Here is an 8,032-nt window from a genome sequence, read left to right as displayed (position 1 = left end):
GGGAGGAGCATGTGCTCAGAAATGATGCCCTGGAACACTGGAATACCTGAGTGAATGTTTGGCTCCGCTACATTGACAATGTCTTTTTTTTATGGGAGGGGAGAGAACAAGAGCTGGTTAAGTTTGTGGATGCTCTCAACTCGAACTGTTTGAACCTGAGATTTACCATGCAGCACAGTCAGAAGACCGTTGACTTCCTTGTTATAAAACTTAAAATTGTTGAGAATAAGATTGAGACAGAAATTTTCAGGAAAGAAACGGCCGGGTTCTGTACTCCACTCGACAAGCTGTCAGCCCCCCAGTTTTAGATGGGCAATTCCTATTGGCGAGTTTCTACGCGCCTAGAGAAACTGCAGTACCAAAGAGACATTCACTAAACAAAAAGAATCAATGCATAAAAGGTTCGCTGTGAGAGGCTACCACCCTAACATGCTCAGGAAAGGAGAAGAGAGGGTGACCAAAATTGATCGAAACGATGCATTATTCGAAATACCTAAAACCACACAAATGACATTGAACGCCCCTATAAGACTAATAACAACCTACAACACCCAATCCCCCGAGTTCAGCCAGATTGTGAGAAAGAGATGGGGCATCCTTTTACAGGACAAAGCACTGAGGGAAAGACTAGGTCCACATCCATCAATAACCCACAGAAAGGGCTAATCTATCAAGGACCCGATAGTTCACAGTCACCTAGAAAAGAAGAAAGTATGGCTTGCAGTGAAGGGAGGATTTTTTAAGTGTGGAAAATGCAATGCTTGTAGTCACAGCTCCAACGTGAGGGAGCTAGAACTCAACAGGGTTAAGAAGAGGTGGAAAATCAATAGGAACGTCAAATGCACCACAGACCATGTAGTCTATGTAGTGACATGCCCTTGCGGCAAATGGTACATTGGCTCAACCACCTTTCCCATCGAAAAACGAATTCTTGAGCATTGGCGTGCAATCACGAACAAGGACTTTTCCTACAGCACAGCTAAACACTTTCACAAACACCATGACGGGGATTGGTCCAAGGCGAAGTTTTGACTCGATTCCTAAACACGTGAGAGGAGAATGTTTAACAGCATTGCGCAGGGCAGAATCCAGGTTCATTTTACAGGCAGGCTGTATCGCACCTTTTGGGATGAACATTGATGAAGAAATGTATGTACATTTATAAATAATCAGACCAAGACCTTCCATACCCCCTTCTGGATACCCAGATTCCATGACAATCTGATTTTTAATTGTTAATCGTTAATTTTTGTTTAAATTTTTGATGTTTTGTTGGTGTACTATGAGCTTTGGTAACTATGGAAAATGAGTAAATCATGAAAATTGATAATGTTAGCATAGAATGAGGCACGATGAAGTTGTCAACCAGTATTATCTTTTGTATTTATGAATCTAATCACCACTCTCTCCCTTTCATCTTTCTAGAAACTGTGCTGTTGCGGAAGGAATAAAACAAACTACAGATAGAAGATAGTGTTACGAGCACGACTACTCCACGAAAACTTAAAAACTTACTTATAAGAGCACGGGGTAGTATTTTGAATAATTGGAGATGGGATTAGAGGGTGGACTTATAAGATCTTTAGACTGTTTATTAACTTTTGATTATATGGATTGTGTGACTACTCAGAAATAGTGGGAATAGATATATGGATATGGGGTGAGGACCTATAGTATGAATGGACCAGGAATAAAATTAATCCATTAGGAGATATAACTTATATATGGGGTACTATACCCAAATTTACCCTGTTATTCTCTCTCACTCTCTCTCCTCCCCTCCTATATCTCTCTGTTATTTTCATTGCCTTAATTCTCTCTTTCTTATTCCTTCTTTCATATCCCTCCTCTACCTTGCTAAATTGGGTACTATACCACTATGCAAGCTATCGCTTTAAAATGTTTTTTTTATTTTAACACCAAGCACTGAATTACACCAAACAACCCGGAAGATGTGCACTTGTTATTAATTTACATTTAATTTATAAACAGCACCGTTATGAGCTCTGTGTGAATATTGTAAACACAGAGTCTCTCTTCCTTTGCTATTATTTTCTTTGCTACATTAGCTGACGAACAAATGTGGTGGTCATGTGACCAAGAGCCTGTAAGCTCGGAACGCGTCTGTTTGTGCCCAATGAAAATATTCTAATCGTACGTGGCTGGTGTGGCTTGTCGTCCTTTCAAGAAGTGAAGAGGATTCTGTGGATATATATATATATATATATATATATATATATGTATATATATATATATATATATATATATATATATATATATATATATATATATATTCACCTCGATTTAAGCAAGATTTCCTCAGCCTCTGGCAGCGGCGGGCCGGGACTGGCTTTCAACAGCCTATAATCCAACAATCCTCGTTTCATAGAGTATGCAAAAAACGAAGTCCAGGCCACAATCCTTAGTTCAGCGTGCGTTTATTTTGCAGCAAGCTCAACGCGTTTCAGAGATCTAGGGGCATATTATCAAGGACAGGCGATACATTATTGCCGCTTTTATGGGCAGGAAACTGCAGATAAAGCAGCGATAATGGCCTTGATAATATGCTCTATGAATTCCAATCGAAGCCCATGTTAGATGTGAATACATCTAACATGGGCTTCGATTGGAAGTTCCCGAGTGGAGATTCCCCTGCCCTAATTCCAATTAAAACATAGGTTGCGAAGACAGCAGCCAAATTAATGTTAAAGTACATATCAAAGTGAAAACAGGGTCAACAATACGTTCAATGTTCAGAATACAAGTACATTTTTAGAATTATCCTAGATGTGTGGATAAACCTTCCTCACAGTTGTGGCCATCTGGCTGTAATGTATGGTAATTGATAATCAGTCGAAATTCGAGTCTTCTTAACTCCTGTAATTTGTCTCCCCTCTTTCTCTCACTGGGACATGATCAAGTACACAGAAGGAAATAAGGCAATTGTTGTTACTCTTATGGTGGCCGGCAAAGTGACTTGCCATATATATAAATATATATATATATATATAAAACATATTTATTTTTCAGAAAGACACACATTCACTGGATAGTGTCATCAGTGATGTCATGAGTGATGTCACTGACCATGTCATGAGTGATTTAATATGTGACGTCATCAGCAGTGCATTGCAGGCGCACAAGTTATAGTGAGTCCAACTAACTATAACGTGGGAATTTCAATGGTTTTATGTCAGTAAAATTTGCAGCTAACTATAACTGGTGTGAAACCTATGGTTTTTTCAGTGAATTTAATAGGTTTTTTATATGCTAATTCCTAACTATAACTGGTGTGAAACCTATGGTTTTTTCAGTGAATTTCAAAGGTTTTTTAAATGCTAATTCCTAACTATAACTGGTGTGAAACCTTTGGTTTTTTTCAGTGAATTTCATAGGTTTTTTAATAGCAAATTTCTATAGCTATGAAATGTAATATTTTTTATAATGAATCCTATAATGTATATTTATGTAATACTATTTTTTTTATGTATATTGTTCATGTTTTTTTTTTTTGCCCTGGAGCGCTCGCGGTGCGCGTCCCGGTGAGCGCACCGGAAAGCGCAGTCTTGCGGCGCGCCCCAGGGCACGTACCGGTGAGCGTCCCATTAGCGCTTTTGAAGCGAATGCATCATCGTGATGTATCGCGTAGCCGCGTCCGCGTGATACGCACGGCGTAAACGCACCCAGAAGCACTCGAGCGCATACGATCGCGCAACGTAAGCATCCGACGCACTTAGGCGACACGCCCCTGGGCGCGCCCGGGGGCGCGTAGCGTAAGCGCGTCGGGTCATGTGACCCAAAAATAACACTTTTTATTGGTGCAGGACAGTTTTGGTTTCCAAATGATGAAAGCCCTGGTCATGTGACCTGAAATTAACACTTTTCATTGGTTCAGGACAGTTTTTTTTTCCTAATGATGAAAGCCCCCACCTTTTTTCCTCATTCTCACTTTGTACTTTGAGTGAAGAAGACCTGTTGAAAGACCTCTCTGTACTTTTTGGACTGAAAAATGGCTTCAGTAGCAGCAAGCAGGATCATCTCAGCCAGCACCACCACCGCCACCACCAAGAAGAGCACCACAACACCACACTGGTGGAGATGAAGAAGAGGAAGAGGAGGAGGAGGAAGAGGAGGGGAGGAGGACATTCCTGCCAGAAGACAATACCCCCTATAGGCCAAAGCCACACATTGTATGGGAGTTTTTTTCCATCCCAAGTGGCCAAAAAAAGGTGAATGCGCCAAAGGTGACTTGCCTAATCTGTAACATGGAACTTTCAAGGGGGAACCCTAACAAAAAATACTCATTCGGCAATAACACCATGATTCGCCACATGCAGCGCAGGCATCCCAACAACTATGCTGCGGCAGAGGTGAGAGAACTGGCCAGTAACCCTCACCTATCTTCACCCAGCACCTCAAAAAGAAAGCAACCCACTCCATCGGGACCAGAGACAAGAGAGATGGTCCCAAACATTCAACAACACTTTGGGAAATACAAGATCACTTGTATTTTTTGTGGGAAAACCATCACCTATGGTGTGCAAAGCATAAAGCTCATCAACCGTGCTGGTGACAACCACAAATGCCCCAAAAATCCATAATTTTTTCCTGTTTTTTTTTTTGCTCTAGTTGAGCCTTTTTCAATTCCTTGTTTTTGTTTCTTCCCATAAAAATAACAAAAAAAATATAAAATAGTTCATAAAAGCCAAAAAAAGTACAAAATGTTCAAAAAAACTGTAAAAAAATATAAAACAACAAAAAGAAGAAAAAAAACAGTTCTTTTCAGAACTACCTCCAATTTATAAAAAAAGGCTACATTTTTTTAAAACTCTGTCATTCTTTTTCCCCATGGTACGCTCCCCGGTCCGCTCCCCGGTACGCGTACCGGGCGCTCCCCCTGCGCAAATCGAAGAAAAAATATATATATTTTTTGCCCCGCGGGGCTCTTTTATGGCCCCCACATCAAACCTAGGGGGTCAAGGGGGGTCTACCATGCCCCCTTTTGGTCATTTCCCCCTTTGTTTTTGCCACCTCTTGTGTCTCGATCCTACAGAGACACAAGATGGCAGCCGCTGCGGATTGTTTGGAATGTTTACAGACACCTGAGAGCCAATCAGCTTTCCACGCGCGAACTCGCGTAGCGCGCTGGTTCGCGCCCTGGTGCGTGTACCGAGGCGCGCTTATAGATATATATATTTTTTTTAACCTAAATTACTCAAAATCCACTGGAGCACATACCTTGAGACATAGCAAAGGCACATCGGGCTACCAGTCCCTACAATTTTGCCAAGTTTCGTGGAAATCCATTCAGCCGTTCGGGCTAAAAGTGAGGTCGACCGCCCTATGGAAATTAACATGGGGAAAACATGTTTTGAGACCCCCCTTTAATCTCGCCCCCGCTTGACGAATCCCCCCCAAACTTTCAGGGAAGGACCGGACCGCCAGGCAGATTCCTCAACCGGCACCAAAGTTATTCCCAATAGAATGTTGCGATCTCCCTATTGAAAATAATCCTAACTATAACTACCTACTGGCGACCACCAGTAGGTAATATATATATATATATATATATATATATATATATATATATATATATATATATATATATATTTATTTATTTGTGGGAAAGCAAGCCTAAAGGAAGGGGATGCCTGCAAGCATAGTTGATATTATTATGTAGAAAATGTAACTTTATAGAGAACCACAGCCTTTTCCATGATTCGCAACATGGCTTTTGCTCAGGCTGTAGTACTGAGTCGGCTTTGATTGAAATGGCGGATTCTGTGCGGTGGACACTTGATCGAGGCTCGAGGGCGGTGTTGGTGCTGATGAATGTATCAGCAGCATTTGACACCGTCTCTCACCCTATCCTGCTGAAAAGGCTGAGCGACATCGGAATCCAGGGTATGGTCCTTAGATGGATAGGTTCTTGCCTCTCGGACCGAAAACAACAGGTCCACATCCCCCCCCTTTGTTTCCTCAGTCAGACCACTGAAATGGGGCGTTCCTCAAGGATCTTCGCTGAGCCCTCTCCTATTTAATGTTTACTTTTACCCTTTAGCTGAAATGATTTCCCATTCAGCCATCAAAACAACTTCCTATGCCGACGATATTCAGCTGCTTTTCTCCCTTGAGGAGCCTACTCCCTCTACTTTTGATCCCCTTAAAACCTGCCTTAGGATCATCGCCAAATGGATGGACCAAAATTTCCTCAAACTCAATGCTGGTAAAACTGAGGTTCTCTTTTTCAATCAACCATCCCATTAGATTTTAACCTATGGCCGGAAGATCTGAGCCAGGCTCCCATCCCGAAAGATTCGGTTAGGAATCTGGGGGTTCGTTGGGACCACCATTTATCCCTCGAGAGTCAGGTCCAAACAGTATCTGCAGCCTGCTTTTCTAAAATCTAAATTTAAAAAAACTCATAAATTATTTACCCTGTGCCAACCGAAAAAAGATAGTTCATGCGCTTATAATCTCACATCTTGATTATGCTAATGGAATATACTTGGGCTTATCAGCAGGCGTGTGCCATAGGTTGCAGATGGTGCAAAATGCTGCTGCTCATCTGATCGGTGGTCTCCCCCACACATTTCCCCCTACCTACGGTAATTGCATGGGCTACCTGTTTCCAAACGAATTGATTTCAAAGCCATGACACTGGCCTACCGAACAAAAAGGGCAAAGGCCCAGCCCACCTAAGATCAACTGTTCGCCCTTATAGTAGCTCGCAAGTCCTTCGGTCTAATACTAAATTGTTACTGTCAACTCCCAGATTTAAAAAAGCTCGATCAGGGGGCAAAACTTTGGAGGTATGTGCTACCCAACGAAGGAATAAGCTGCCACTGTACCTTCGATTGAGTAAATCAGAACTTGAGTTCCGCCGATCCTCGAAAACTTTTCTATTTCGCCTATAAGTTTCTGTCTTGGATGACCGCTTTTGCTCAATCAGCGCCGGGACACCCAGTTGGGGTAGCTGTGCGCTTTATAAAATACTCAAATAATAATAATAATAACTTTGCAGTCCATGGACTATTGTATTCATGTGAGAAGATGAGGAGTGATCCTTTTCCCAGGAGAATATCGGACACTAATGGCTGACAGGAGGTGGGGTAAGCTATTCCCCACCTCCTGTGGAAAAAATTTTAAAAAGGAAATCCATCTGCTGTCTGCACCAGAGGGATTTTGTGCGCATGTGCACATGATGAAATGGTTCCATCATGAGCACTGAAGGGGTTAATACCAAAGTTTTGATTTTACATTGTTTTTGCTTAGAAACTGATATTAGAAAGTTAAATAATTTGATATACATATGTGTGTATATATTATTATATGTATGTATGTATATATATATATATTCACTGAAAAAACCATAGGTTATAGACCATATATAGTTAGGAATTCGCATTTACAAAACCTTATTTTACTCACACAAAACCATTGAAATTCCATATATAGTTAGTTGCACTAACTATATATCGCGCACCCGCAATCCACTGCTGATGATGTCACATATTACATCATTCATGACATGGTCAGTGACATCACTGATGACATCACTGATGACATCTCAAATGACATCACTGATGACATCTCAAATGACATCACTGATGACATCTCAAATGACATCACTGATGACATCACTGATGACATCTCATTTGACATTACTGATCACATCACTGATGATATCATTCATGTGATAATACGATGAACCTCTTCAGACTCTAATATAACCTTAGATACAATCAGTGTAAACAGACACTCACAGACTGTCACTCATCCATGGAGTTACTCACACACCTAGTCAGTCATGCAAAGAATCAATCACACCTCCATTTCCTCAACTATACAGTTATACAAACTTTACTTATTCAAACATATACTAACACATATTTACTCTCGTATACAATCCCTGATACAAGTTCACAATGATCCATACAGCCACTCACACATTCACTGGCTCTTATGCACAGTTATTTATATATGTCAACTCTCACATGTACTGTATTTTACATATGTACTTACTTTGACA

This window comes from Lissotriton vulgaris, chromosome 3_1, assembly GCF_964263255.1.
Source record: "Lissotriton vulgaris chromosome 3_1, aLisVul1.2, whole genome shotgun sequence".
Classification (NCBI taxonomy): domain Eukaryota; kingdom Metazoa; phylum Chordata; class Amphibia; order Caudata; family Salamandridae; genus Lissotriton; species Lissotriton vulgaris.
This window is presented reverse-complemented; position numbering follows the sequence as displayed.